The sequence below is a fragment of the Phalacrocorax carbo genome, chromosome 7 (assembly GCF_963921805.1).
Source record: "Phalacrocorax carbo chromosome 7, bPhaCar2.1, whole genome shotgun sequence".
NCBI lineage: Eukaryota > Metazoa > Chordata > Aves > Suliformes > Phalacrocoracidae > Phalacrocorax > Phalacrocorax carbo.
This window is the reverse complement of record NC_087519.1, coordinates 4,912,461-4,927,470: the sequence shown is the minus strand read 5'-3', so window position 1 is coordinate 4,927,470 and position 15,010 is coordinate 4,912,461. Positions and strand designations below refer to the sequence as shown.

At 45.4% G+C, this 15,010-nt stretch overlaps 1 long non-coding RNA gene across 2 annotated transcripts; it reads right to left on the bottom strand.

Annotated features, from left to right (window-relative positions):
• Window positions 1–5,626: 5,626 nt before the first annotated feature.
• On the bottom strand, window positions 5,627–12,799 carry LOC135314264 (uncharacterized). 2 transcript variants are annotated; one of them, XR_010373707.1, is made up of 4 exons: window positions 12,520–12,799; window positions 11,856–12,427; window positions 7,321–9,526; window positions 5,627–6,981 (listed from the first exon to the last, which is right to left on the bottom strand). It is a non-coding gene; the product is annotated as an uncharacterized LOC135314264 (long non-coding RNA). The 2 variants fall into 2 exon arrangements; XR_010373706.1 differs by having other exon boundaries at window positions 5,627–9,526; window positions 12,520–12,798.
• Window positions 12,800–15,010: the final 2,211 nt, after the last annotated feature.

Here is a 15,010-nt window from a genome sequence, read left to right as displayed (position 1 = left end):
CCACCCACATCCGATGGGAGCCGTGGAGGCATGGAAATCATTTTGCTTGCGTGCATGTGTGTGTGTCTGAGCGTGTAACCTCAGAGCTCCGAGAGCCAGGCTTAATTTTGGGGCACTAAAAGCTAAGGCCAAGCTACCGACCCACGGCTGGTCCTCAGCCGGTTGGGGATGGCTCGGGGGGCTGCTGAGAGGCACCCAGTGCTACCTGGCTCCCAGCGGGTTGGTGGTGGGAACCACCTGCGTGGTTTTCCCCAGCTCCTTGCCCTAGGGCTGCCCTTGGTGCCCAGCACCCATGGATCTCCCTCCAGGTCCCCGATCCCACCCGGGCGATACTCCACTCCGGTCTTTAGGGCGCCGCATATTTTGTTCATGACATATGGACTGTCTGGGGGTTCATGCCAAGAGGTGGGGTGGACTTTGCTTCAGGAAACCTGGATCCTCATTGAAAAACCCTCATTCATCCGCAGCAAAGAGAGGGGGAAAAAAAAACCCAGCTGCAATGCCTGCAGGCAGGCTCTGCTCCGCTATAAATAGATGCTGTTTATTTTACACCAATTTACTGCACTGTACCACCGAATCGTGAAGCAGATTTCTCTGGGTGCGGGCTAGCTCTACCTTGGCTACCTATTCTGGTGCCAGCGGGCTTTGCCTTGGTTCCTTTGTTTTGCTTTGATATGTGGAATTATTGTCTGATAAAATCTTTCCAAGCTGGGATGCTGAGGGAGGAGGAAACGAGAGGTGTAGGGCATTAATGGGGATCACTCAGAAAGAGTGGCTTCTTCACATTACTTGGAGTTGTAAAGTCTTGAGACAAGGCCATAGGTGGGACAAAGACTTCCTCAACGTGAGCAAAATTGTGTTCAGTGCCTTTCCCATACAAAATTGCCTTTGAGCTTAGAGAAAGAAGCTGCCGGAGGCTTCAGATGGACAGAAGAAACCTAAACTAAATAATTAGTTGGCCTTTTAAATTTAAACTATTAAAATAGGACCTATGGAGCAAAGAAATTCTAAAAGAAAATAGCATTTCTCATGCCTTTTGTCTTGTTTCTGAGGGCTGCTTGAGGCCCCCTTACGTTGTTTAAGGTTGGGTCCTCGGTATTGCAACTACTGCAAAGACCTGTGCAAGAGCTGCTTGAGGCTGGACCATTGCATCATGCTGGTAAACTGCAGATGGATTTTGCAAAACCCTTCAGTTTTAATTCTGTTGTTACGGCACGCTCTGGATGTCTGCAATGGCTCCTCTGAGGAGTGCGTGTTCAGAAGCTTTCCAGAGGCTGGAGCAGACAGGAGATCTTAATCTCACTGGTGCTGTTCCTGCTGGAACAGAAGGGATTGTGCTCTGGGGCTGTGCAGAAACTCGCTCAGGTCCTGCTGTAAGCTCGGAGAGTTTCAGGACTGTCCTAATTATTTCTCTGCTTCTTCCTAGCCCTCAAAAGCTGAGCAGACCTTGATAGAGTGAATGCAGGCTGCACATTGCCTTCTCTGCCAGGAAAGCCCGTTAATGGGGAATACACTCAAGTGGCCACATCTTTCCAGAAATCATGACAAGGAGGTGTTAGTGCAAGGTTGAAAATCAGATGGTGGCTGCCACGTCCAGAGGGATGCACAAGAGCGGGTACAGCAGCCACACCACGTGCAGGGCAATGGGAGATTGCGGTGCCCGTGCGCCTCCTTCCTCCCATCTTCTGCTGCTGGTCCTGCTAGGCAAACTCGTATTTCTTTTTGCCACTCTTGAGAAAAGCAACTCGAGGCTGGGGGTGTTTCCTGGCAGACAGGGCGGGTTGGGTAAGGCAGAAACAATGTGCAATGGCAGAAAGAAAGAGGATGGGGGGAAGAGCAGGAGCTACAGGTCTGGGCACAGTCATGCCTTCGGTAGGAATTTTGCAAGTCCCTGTCTGCATAGTGTTGTTGTTGATTTTGCCATCTTTGATCAAGGTAAACAGGACTGGTGTGCACAATGAAAACAAACAAGCCAGGCTAGAAAATATCATGAGTCAATACAGCTCTTTTGGTGCCTCCACCTTTCTTAACCCAGAGTCAGCAAATGCTTCAGTGCTCAGGGAATCAAGGGAAGAGCCCAGGGCTCAGAGCCTGGGGCAGCCCAGCCTCCACACTAGGCTCCAGCCACCTTCTCCTGGTTAATTAAAAGACCATCAATGAAATGTTTAAATACTGGGCAATCAGTGTTGTGTTATGAATAATTGCACTGACACTTCTGGAAACCAGGTTCCTTCTGCATCTGAGACCAACACTGAGTCTGCAAAGGATCCTCCCAAGTTAAATTTGTAGATCAGCAATAAACTATTTTTCACTTGCTGCAGAGTAGCAGCTCACTGCCTCTACTCCTTCTCACCTCTTTCTTATAGGTACCATCAGCCAGAACTTACGCTTTGTTACAGCGCAGATCGTTTCTTTCATGTGGAGCCATTTCTTGGGATGATGCAAAGTTTGGTTGTTTCTTAAAATGTTCTGCATTAGGCTGATGAAAAAAAAAAAAAAGAGGAAATTTAAAAACCATTCCTTTTTTTTTTTATTTTACTTTAGCCACATTCTTTTTATGACGAAGCACTCGCACTTTTTTACATCAAGACAAATGCTGGCAGCTTTCCAGGAGCCCAGGAAGTGCAGTGTATGTTAAGAGCAGCTCTGCTGTCTTCTGGTGTGAATGGAAGTTAGTTGGGGTGGAAAGAATTTTTCCTGAGCATCAACTCTTTGTCCTCTCAACTCTGCCTCTCAAAACATCACTCAGGTCTACAGCTTGGGATGCTCAGAAAGTTAAAGGTGTAATATTAACCCAATGCAGACCAGTTGCACACCATTTGGGTGCTTTAAATTTAGTTCTTGCAATCTTTATTCCCTTCTCAAAATGTGCTCATCCCCTCCCTGGTGAAGCCAGAAAGGCCTGGCATCTCTGAGCGGCATTAAATTGCTCTTAAAGCCTCTTTTTTAATCTTTTTTTCTTTCTTTCTTTTTTTTTTTTTTAATCTCTGAGGACAGTAAGGACAGTGAGCACACACTTATCTTTAACCCTTTTCTGTTTTACCTATAGGTGAAAACAATGATGCTCTTCCCACTCACTGGAGAGGAAACAGTGACTTCTTGCTCCTGCTGAACCTGTGTGGCGGCACCGTGGTCCAGGGGTCCCAGGGTGGAACCTCCTGACACATCCCAACACAGAATTGTGCCTCCCTCATGAGTGCCCAGGGCATGTGGGGCACGGCTTTGCCCAGCATCATCCTTCCCCGTGGGGATCCTCAGTCCCAGCTTTTCAAAAAGCGGAGCTGAGCACCACTGGGAGCAGTTTGTCCTTTCCAGCGTGGTCTTCGTGACTCTCTCCAACCTCCTACTTTGCACCTATTTTCTCTTTCTCCTTGTAAGTGTGGTTATTTCACCTTTACAGACCATGGCTAAGCAACGTACCATCTGCCCTGGTCATGGCTTATCAGCCCTATTCCTTAACAATCTTTTTTTAATGCCCCAATACCTCAGTGATGGCCTCTCTAGAGAGACAGCAAAACTTGCACCTCCCACGTGGCAATACAGGATGATTCCAATGAAGATTTAAGATGCCAGGAGGAAAAAGACATTGGAGACTACCCCAAGAAACTGGGGTGGGTGTCACCTCAACAGGCTGCTCCCCTCCCATGACACCCCATGGGCACTTAAATTTTTTCACTCATCGGGAGATGCTGGCATCTGAATGGCTTAACGGCATTGGTTTTTTTAATTACTTAAAAGTAACGGTGAGTATTGGGTATTTGGGAACCTAGAAAGATAATTCAGCCCCTGCATGTATTTTAAATTATATACTTTGTTAAATAAATGAACACAAGGCACTGAATGATTTCTCTCTTCTGGGTGGTTTTGAATAGACAATAAAAAACCCCAAGATATTAGATAACATTTTATTGCAGAATATAAATTAATCTCTGTTTAGCTAAGTAGGGAATATATCACTAAAAAATTAAATGCTGGACTCCTAAAAAGTAATAAAATTATTAAATAACACAACTAATAATAAGAATGTCCCACAGAATTATCTCTGTCTTCATCATATGTAGCGCTTAGAAGTACTTTTGATTATTCTTTTACTTTTCTTGTTTGAAAAAAAAAAAACCAGAATTTTATTTAGTTATTTCCATATTAAAAAACCTTGCCCACATATGAAATTAAACTTTTTTTATTGCATTGCTGAAATTAGGAAACACTTATTTCTACCCCAAAAGTATCATATGTAAAATTATGAAAACTCTAATGGAAAGAGAATAGTAGAACTGGTTTTCTATTTCCACTATTTGATTTAGTCTTCAGAACAGTCTTACCATTTTCAATAGAAAAATTTGTTTGTCCATTTCATGAAGAACCATTAATTGTAACTAGTTACCTAGCAACTATTTTAGTCTTTTCTTTTTAAAATAATTTTTTTAAGTGCACTTTTAACGTAAAACTTATCTAGAGCACCATCTGTTGCTATAGTTAAACCACTTTACAAGTGACACACCAGTCAATTGGCCAGAGGACTGTACAGGTAATTCCTTTTCTTCAGACTAACAGAATATTTTGGTGTTTTCTTTGTTTCATCTAGAAAAAAAAGAATGTTTTTTTCCCAATTTAGGGTTTTTAAAGGTATAACCAGTAAGTACAACTAAACATATTACATTTTCCAATAGGCTTCTGCAGAGGATTGTAAAAAATGGTCCTGTACCTGAACTGTTCACAAAGTACGTTTTCCATTGAGTGCAACAGGAGTTTGTCTGACAACGAGCATCAGGCTTTGCTTTGTGATACGTCTGATTTCCACCCCAGTACTAAGACTAAATCTGGTGTAACTCTGCTGCACCCAGTGGAGTTGTGTTTGTGTGAAATCTCTGAGAGGAAAGCTAGAGGGTGAGTGCTTTAGAGACATAGCTATTTTAACAGGAATCCAACTCGTAAAACTGAGATTTCCTGATAATCTTTAATTCCCTTTAACTTGTACCCTTTTTTTTTTTTTAAACCCAGAGTTTCCCACTATGTTCAGCCTCCAAATTCCCAACCAGCATTCACTCCTGATGCATTTTCACCCTCCGCAAGGGTGGCGGGGATGTTGCTAACATTTACCTTGATGGTGCATGGGCTGTTGGAGGCCGGAGGGTGGAGGCTGTGGGCTAAACACCATCTAAACCTCTGCTTGGGGAACTTGTTCAGATTTCAGTATGTGTAAAATACTTTCCTGGTGTTGCACTTCTGCTTCATATTCTGCACCCTGGTTTTAATTTACAAGAAAAGATACACTTGCTCTTCAAGGTATCCAGTGCCAGTCAGTTCAATGACAGCAAACAGTTTTTTAGAAGAACGAATGCTGGCCCTCTGTACCCATCACATGAGTGACCAGTAACCAGGGCTATGATAAAAAAATCTGAGTTATTATGAACATGTGTTACAAGCAGCAACCACGATACCAGTTGTTAAAGCGCAGTCATGGCTCTCGTGGCAGCGGGGGTCTGCCTGCTACCCCCAGAGAAGTCGATCCTCTGGCAAGGCGTGTGCCTGTGTCACTCCAAAAAATAAAGGAAGATCTGGTAGACTTAGTTTGTATAGATTTATTAGCATACTTCTTTTTAATTTAATAAATTGCGTTGCACATGTAAATGAGGAGTCTTAAAAACTTTGCTGCTGATACCTGTGTACAGTCCTCACATGGCATTAACAGCCATCATTAGGATTATTAGAACAATGTCTGGAAAAAACAGCTATGAAATGTGATGCCAGTGTCCCAGAAGTTGTACAGACTCAGAGGCAAAATGATATTCCTTGAATTCCCCAACCTAAATAAATCTCAGTGGTTTTCAGGAGCTGTTTGCAGCATTGGTAAAATTTCCTGAAACTCTTATATTGATTTTAAATTGGTGTTGGCAAGTTAAAAAAAACCAAAACATACCTTTCTGTAGAATCAGACAAAATTTTCCCATCACTGTTTTGTTATATATGTTGTGTATATTTTATATATATTATATTTATTACATTTTCTTAATTATATGTTATATAGTTGCATATATTATTTAGGCTTGCATCCAAATGGGAAAAATGAATACTAATGTTCTGCATTACAGACATTTTTAATCAACAGAAAAAAACCCAAATAGCAGCATAAAACTAATGGGTTTTAATTCACTTTTTTTTTTCCAAGTAAATTAGTAACTTTTCAATCTGATATGCATTTCCCCATTGACTCCTGTGTTTCCTGATGGAGGGCATGACCAGGGTCAGAAATAATAAAATTCGATGCAAAGTGACAATTCCCAGAGCTTTCTGAGCCAATATTGTCTGCCTCAGAGGTTGGGGTCATTCAAATAAAGACCAGCACGATATCAGAACTTTTGGTTTTTTATCCAAACAGCTGAGTCTTTCCCAGCTGGGCCATCACAGCTCAATAATCATATAGAGTTATATCAGTGATGCTCATTCATATTTCACAGGCTATAATAAACACAGTAAAAATTAGATGAGGTTCCATTTGAGGTTAAATGTTTCCATGAGATAATAATTTCTGTTTATAACAAGAAAAAAAAAAAAAAGACCACTGGTCTATTTTTAAAACCTAATTTAGAGCCGGTATCCAAAATATCAGTTCACAACAGACCATGAATGAGACAGGATTATGCTCTCTCCTTCATAGTTTTAAACATAAACGAGGGCATCAGGAATCCTGCTGTGCAGAGGCTGAGCAGGAGGAGCCGCAAGCCTTTGTCTTCCCCACATTGCAGGTGGTTTTCATTGTATCATCCCCAACGATTCTCACAAAAACTGCCCTGCCCAGGGCAGAGCCTTTACATCCTTGTGTCACATTCTGGTGTCTTCCTAAAACTTGAAATCATCCCACGGAAAAGGCACCGCATCCCTTTCCCCTCCTTCACAGCGGCTTACAGGCTTTGTGGTCCAGCCGTGGGGAGCTCGTGCCAGCGCCATGGGAAGGGTGGGGTGTTGCCGGCCGGGATGTTGCTGTCACAGCCGAGCACAATCGGGCAGCGTGGAAAGAAAACGGGGAGAAGCGATAACACAAAGCTCATGTTGGGAGGGATGCAGCCGCCACTGCCAGGCAGCTCACCTACGGCTGCGGGCACGTGGAAATGGGCAACATCTGCCAAGGACTCTCTAGTGCAACAGTAAATTTTGTGATTTGTCAGTGGGAATCTTCAAACAAGCACTTAGAACATACCCTCATTGATTACGCCAAAATATGTGGCTATTTGGAGCTGTAGGTAAACAGGAACCTAACAGGGAGAGCAGTGCTGCTGTCTAGCTAAAGGAAAGCAGGAGTAGTGTTATCATTAACTGTACCTTATCAGTGTGTTCAAGGCTCAGCTGAAGTTTGAGCTGCGATGCGCTGGGTGATGAGCAAATGCACCGGCAAAACACGATCCCTTGCTGTGAAGAGCTTCCCAGTCAGATCAAAGGGTGAGAGGTAAATGCATTAGTCTTGTTTTGCAGCTTGGAAACAGCAGCAGCAGAACATTTGCAGGTGATTTTCCCCAAGGTCCTACTAAAAGTCCAAGATAAAGGTTGAGCAGACCTCTGAGGCTGTGTTCAGCACCGTAATCGCCCAGCTCTTCTCCCTAGGTTGAGCTTGCAGCTGCGTTTCCTGCCCTCTCCTTGACTTCAATAGATTTTTAGGGCATGCAGAGAGTAAAACTTCCATAATTACAGACACTGATGTGTTAAAGAGCACTCCAAATGCTTCTCTCTGGTTTTGCATCGGAGTAAGAAGGCATAGTTTCTTTTTCCCTATATCATGCGGCTATTTGGAGTTGAGGTATTTCTGCCCGCGGAGCTGTACGTTCTGGTTTTATGCCATGTTGTTTGTGAGCTGTAGGCTGCAGTCTCTTTTCAATGAGAAAACAATAAAACAACTTGCTTTTGTTTCTTTTCAGACACAGAACATTATACTAGCTAAAAAGTGCCTTTTAGAAACGTAGCTTTGCTTGTGGAAGAGGGCTATTAACACGTTACCTTGTCCCCCAGCAGCTATAATTCATTGTGCCATTAAGATGGTGTCACGGGCTGATGGCGAAATAAACAGCTATGAGAAAATGTTCAGTAAATTATTTTGCAACTTCAGTTTATTAAAAGTGTGTCCTTTAGCCTGTCTGCCTTAGAAAATTTATGCAAGGCAACTGAGGTCGATCCTGCTCTTCCTGGGGTGGACAGAAAGATGTCCTGGGCAACCCAGCAGGTCCCACCATAATAAGGGAGACCTGCTGCTGCCAACCCACCTGCAGGACAGAGCCCGGGCCATGGCACAGACTCCCTTGTTACTCTGCAAATGGCTCAGGCAATAGGCTTAAATTCATGCTCTACAGGAAAAACCTACATTAGTGCAGATGGAAACCACCTTTCCATACCGGGAGAGAAGAAATCTCGGATAACTTCAGCAACCTGACCCTCCAAAAAATCTCCGGCGAAGGGTCTCGGAGGGGAAGGTGGGGAGGAGGCACCGTCCCTCAAGCTGTCGCTGTCAGGCATGTGTGGTTTTGCTAGTTGCTTTTCAGAAAACCTGAGCCGGTTATCGAGTGTTCACATTAAAATCTCCGATTCCAGAAGTTTTGTTGTCGTAGAGCCAGAAAAGCTCAGCAACGTGAAGCCAAGGTTTCAAAATCAGACAGCTAGGAAGTGTGTTTTGAGAGTTTGCAATCTGGAAGCCCTGCCTCTAGAGACAAGCGATGAAGCTCCTTTCCGCTGAGAAGAATCAGAAGCAACGGGCTTATGCTTAGCTAAGGGCATGTGGCACGCGAGCTGAGGGGTAACTCAGGATTTTTCAGCCTGTGGGTAGCACTACCAAGAAAATTAATAAAATTAATGCCCCTTGCAGTGTGTTTTCATTCCTCCTTCCAGGGAGATGTAGCTAAAAGAGACCCTCTTATGTCAAAATCTGAAAAATTCAGGAATTGCAGGATTTAAGGCTTCCTTCCAGAAAAATAGAGCCCGCTTGGCAGAGGGAAGGTTTCCAGGCAGAATGTAGCTGCCCGTTCAAACAGGCACTGAGCAGAGGGAGGCAGGGAGGGATTCTGGACATCTCAGCAGTCTTTAAATCTCACTAGTTGTGGCTTTGTTTTGAAGCAGACAGGTAACTGGGGAAGTAACACACAGCCCAGTTTGGGACTGGAGATACCCTGTATCTTTTGCACAGTACCTCATGCTAACCATGCTCGCTGAGGGCTAGCTCAGCCCCCCAGAATCCCCACCCTCCAGAAAAAACCCACAGCCAGCCCTCTCACCTCCCCAGCACCCACCAGTGCGTGCTGGGGGCCGGATCCTGGGCTCCAGGGTGGGTTCCCACCAGGCCTGGCAGAATGGAGATCTCCCACGGGCAGATTTCACGCTTCCAGGTGAAAAGGCTCGATGAGGTGGGGAACGGAAAAATCCTTGGCAATTTCCTCAGCTTAATGACTTTTAAATTGGATGGCATTGATTATTTTAGTGATGAAGTGCGCTTGGAATATGGAGACAACACAAAAGCATGAATGAAGATTAACTCTTTTTTCCAACCCTAGAAAAATATTAAAAAAGAGTTACCAGAGTATTTGAAAATATTTTTAATAGTTTGGAACAACTAAATTTAGCTAAGCTGCAGATAGGCCTCTCTTTATTACAGCTAGAGTTACTATGGCAACATGCTACAATTATTTATCGCCATGACGATCCACTGTAGATTTTTTAAATGCATTATCTATTTTTGTTTGCATTGTCATTCCTGCCAGGGGAGGGAAGACACCAATTTGGTGCGCTGTGAAATGGTCAACATTTCATCCAGGCAATTGTGGGGTGGAGGCTGGGGGAGATTTTAAAACGAGCAGCAGTAAAAACCAAGGAACAACCGCTCTCAGGATCTTTTTTTTTTCTTTTTTAATCTAAAATACGTTACTGTTTCTGACTGACAAGCAAATAGGAGCTTGTTCTTTGCCTGTCTTCTGACTGCTCTTTGATAATCTGAGATATCAGAAACAAATGTGAATGAACGAAGTTCTGCGACACCCATGAACAGTTATCTCTGCCATGGAGAAAGGGAAAAGCGAACGAGCTATATTAGGCAACTTTTCTAAGGTCACATCACCAGGCAGCGATAAGGATGCGATTAGGACCTGCTTCCTTGGCCACATTCTCCGGCGTGGTGGCAACATCGTGATTACGGTGCTGCTGTCACAAGTGCTCTGCATCTTTATTATCTATACCAGGTCAGGGGAAATCACAAAAGCCTGTCCATCCCTAGTTTGCAGGAGAAAGGGAAGGATATCCGCTATGTGCTGCAGCTTCAGTTTTTTAACTGTGACAGTACAGGCAATCCACCAGCTCACTAATGCTTGTGGGACTTTTTTTAGGTGCAGAGTAGGTTTCCACTGACCTTGCTCAGCCCACAGCAGTGTACCAGGGCAGAGGTAGCTCCAACCCGCAGATGTCTCGCCCTGGCAGAGGCACAGCAGATCTCCCTCCAACCCAGGGCACGGTGTGTGGGCAGCCCTGTCTCGAGCAGGAAACACACCACCCATCTCCTGGTACCCCTCTGTGGGAAGATGTGTGAGTGGAGCAGACGTGTTTGAGGAAAGGATGGTGGATATTGTTCTGACACATCCAAATAATGCTCTGCTGATCTTGTCCAGAGTGGTGGTTAAGTAATCCTAAGGAAGACTTGGAAAGAGCTCCCTTTGTGGCTCTCTGACTAATGAAAAGCCCTTTATATAATTCTGCAATCAACTGCATGGGGCTGCTGGGACGGGTAATTGGGCTACGAACAGGCTCCATTTACAGGAGGTTATGTAATTTACCGTTCTGTCATGGTCCGCTCCCAAAACTGTGATTCTTTCTCCAAGGCTTACATTCCCAGAGATACAAGTAATGATCGAGACCCGGCCCTTCGCATCTTAGGTCATGAACAGGATCTTTACAGATGTGGTTAGTCTGGATTAAACCCAACTCCCCGCTGTGCAAAGGTGGGGAATCTCCTGGTGGGAGATTCCAGATTTTTGTACATGTACACGTAGATGTTAAAGTGATGGGCACTCAAGAAATGGATAGACAGGCAAGCTAGATAGAGGGACATTGTGGCTTGGACTATATCCTAGCTTCTTTCTTATCAGTGGGTCTCCACTGCGGGCTTTGTAGAGCATGTAAAGCAAGAAGGGTATTTTAGGTGAAAGATGTACCTCAATACAAAAGGACATAGCATGCAAAGATAGAAAATGCTACATTAAACATCCAAATATTGGGCTGGGAGAGAATTTGCAGAGCTGTGTGAATTAGCAAAACATTAAAGAAGAGATAAGTGTTACTTTTATTAAATAAAACCAGACTTTTTCCTTTTTTAGTGTTCAGGGACTAGAGACAAGCAATGACTGCCCATTAACAGGTGCCAACTACAACTGGTGAAAATGGTGAGGAAAGCTCACTGGTGTTACACATTGAGAAAGAATCCCTGGAGGGGCAAGAACCATTTTGAAATACCTCTGTACTCCCCAAACCAAAACCACATCATTTAATGTTTGAGAACATGGGCTATATTGAAGAAAACCCCTCACTTATATAGCAGTTTTGAAATTCTAATCCAGCAAAGACATTCTCCTACTTAGAGAGCTCTTGGGTCACACATCTGCTGCTCCTCAGTCTAATAGAGCAGATAGTGCTGGTGCTCACCCCTGGCATCTCCTGGTACTTTCAGCTGCAGAGCAGCCTGGTGTTTGCTGCTTGTGAGGGTGTTGGAGCCAGGTCTTTACTCATTAACAAAAAAGCCCAGCACCCTGCTTCCCACTCCTCTGTTGCCAAACACGCACCCAGCAACGTGGAAGCGGAGAAGAGTTTTTGCAACAGCCCCAGCAGTGACTCACCCGTCGGCTTCCTGGTCCCGATCAGGGGAGATCCGCTTTGCAGAACAAGCACAGTGCTGCTCTGCATCCCCGGGCCTCAGCAACTGCATCCCCACCTTTGCCTCTGTCTACGGGCACTAAACAACTGCAAACAGCATGGCACTCCTCAGAGCTGGCACCCACGATTTGCAAACTCAAACCGGTGTGTGCAAGACGGAGGGAGGGAGCAGAGGGGCGCAATAATCCCAGCAGGATCCCTACCATGGATTTGGTAGGTGCCCAGCTTGCAGGGTGGCAACTGCTGCTGCCAGGTGTATGCGGAATAACAAAAAAGCCTGACCATCTCCAAGGCACAGTTTAGTGTTGTGCTGAGATATTAGGAGTAGCTATAAGCAGGCTTGTGTGATGCTTTGCCATGGGTAATTCATTCCACTTCTCAGAAAGGGCTGTCGGTCCAAGCAACGCATCCTCTGAAAGTGGCTGTGGGACTTGCTGTGCCTGAGTGGAGCCAGATGGACATTCCCAGAGGGTCACGCTCTATTTACAAGACTATTACCAATAGTCTTCAAGGGGGATCTTGCTGTAGGCCAGCCCTGCAAGACCAATAATCAGACTGAAAAATATAAAAAACAAGTATAAGAAAGGCTTGCTTTCCAGCCCTGTTTCCGAGGTGACATTTCCCTACCTTTGGCACATGCTGTGGCACAGAGACTCCTTCAGAGTGGTACGTGGTCCTGCCTGCAAAGCCACACGCCATGTCCTGTGGCAAATCAACTGAGACGCACGGCTGTAGCGAGCCCCAGCACACTCCTGCTGTCATGTCAATAGTCCCTGGGCAAAATGAGTTTAGGAACTGCTGTTTCAGACCAGAGAGGTTAACAATCATTGATTTAATACTTTTCCTGCACCTTCCAAGGTTGAGCCATTGCTGAGTAGATGGACTTTGTTTTTTCACCTGACTATATGAACCACAGGTCTGAGTACAAAATCCACTGGTGACTGCTAACAAAAGCCTAAGAAGTGTTTGCAGAAAGCCTGAGCACAGCCAGGCTCTGTGGCGGCAGTGTTTGGTGGGTAATGATTGGGTTACACTGGATAACAATCTCTTTTCCGTCCAGCAAGGAAATATCACTCAACAGAAAAGAAAGAGGCAGGACCAAAACTGTTAAGACCTCCAGAGTTTGTGGCTGTCACAAGGGTCCAGAGGCAGAGAGACTGGGGGCATCTCTCATCACGATTTGAAACCCTGAGGATACGGGAGGTGAGGTGGAGCGTGTGGGATTTCCTTGATTTTGCAGGTTTGATGCCAGGATGGGGAGAGGGCGAACGCACCCCTGACACACCGCCATGTGACGGTGAGCTGCAGCACAAGCCCGTGCAAACGGGAACTCTGCAAGTCACTTTTTCCCCCAGGTTACTCTGCTCCTGCATGGGAAGCTGCGGATGTAGGTGGATTATATTTTACAAGTTTCGCAGGATGAGAGAAAACCTGTGAGGAATGAGGCCCTTGCTGCACTAAGCGCTGCAAATATGCAAAGTAAAGGACACTATGTCTGACCAGCTACTTATGATCTGTACAAAGAAAGGGTGGGGTTTCAAAATGAAACTGGATTTTTCACAGGTGACACACACAGCAGAGAGTTTTCTTTGCTCAGACTGTTTACTGATGTGAAAAACAAAACCCTGCTTCTAAAATCAGACACACACTCGTTGGAAAGGTGTTTTCCAAGAATTAAATCTGGGTAAAGTCCTGAGCCAGTCTTTGCAGAGACTGTTGCATCGAGTGCAGGAGGACAGATTTAGTTTTAGGATGGGTCTGTGGGGTTACAGCGAGCCCTCTGATGTTTCAAGTGATGAATTATTTCAAGGAACAACCTGGGCTATGGCAGCCCCTGTGTCGTGGTGGCAGGGTGAGAGAGGAACACTTTTAAATGTTAATTAGTAGGGAAGAGCTGTCTTGCAGACTAACCACAAAGATCTCCAGCGATGGCAGGAGGCAAAGGAGAGCAATAGAGCATTTCATTTGTAATGCATGTTTTTATTTCACCTTGGAGATCTGCTCATTGATGGATTTGGCATGCAGATAATGAAACTGCATTGCTGTAGGGTTCCTGACTGCAAGGTGCTTAAGCACAAAAGGAAGCCCCTAGGAAACAACCTGGCAGGGGGCAGGAAGGGTGGCACTTGGTAGGGATTATGGGAAGAGGTAGCAGGAAAGAGTTGTACCTGCAAGTGGGTGAGAAACAGCAGAGGCTGGTGATGCACAGTCCCCAGTTCGCACTCCTTTCTGTTGCTTCCTTTTTCATGTTGAGGTCTCCTAAGCAAATCCCACTCATGCACTGTTGCCATCAAGCTGGGAGCAGTTTCCAGTCCTCCAGCTTGGTTTCCCATCACACACATCCTTTTCATTAAGAGCGCAGAGGTGCCATGGCTCTAACATGTGCTATTTTTGAAATGTGGCCAAACCGGGGGCACAGTTCTCCTCCACCCTGCCCCCGTGCCATACTCTGTGCTGGGGAGAAGTGGGTGGGCAGTGCTGCCGAATCGGAGCGGTTACAGGTCTTGAGCTACACGTGGTTTTGCTGGAGCGGGGATGGTACTTGCCAAATGCCACACCGATGGCCATCTGAGCAGAGCAGAGCTCCGTCCTACCGCTCTGCTTTGGTTTCCTCCACTGGGGTCACACTCATGCTGCCACGAGGGCCACCTCTGCCCCGTGAAGAACACGGTGGGGTAATGCCATCGTCCTCCCTGAGCCAGAGGGCACATCTCAGCCACTTCTTGGGTTGCAGCAACAATCTACCTACAGGCCCTCCTAAACTGGTGTAAATCAGGAATGACTTCACTGATGTCAGAAGGGCCCAATACAGTGTCAGGCAAGAACGAAGCCAAATGTTCATGCCTGAATCCTTCCTTCTAATTAAATTAAATAAAAAAAGGGCCGAGGACCGGCCGATAAGGTATGCTGGGCTGGTATAACCAGCGGCTGCATCTCGCCTCAGGGGCAGTTGACTTCAGTGGCTGCATTTTGCTCAGTTGCACAGAGTTTTTAAAGTGCTTTTTGATCCCAGGATGAAAAGTGCTGTATAAATGTAACATTCCCTCATACAGCTGTCTGTCTGTCAATCCCCAGAGCACAGTCTGCAGCTTGCTTATTTTCTGCGGTTAGGGGGAAC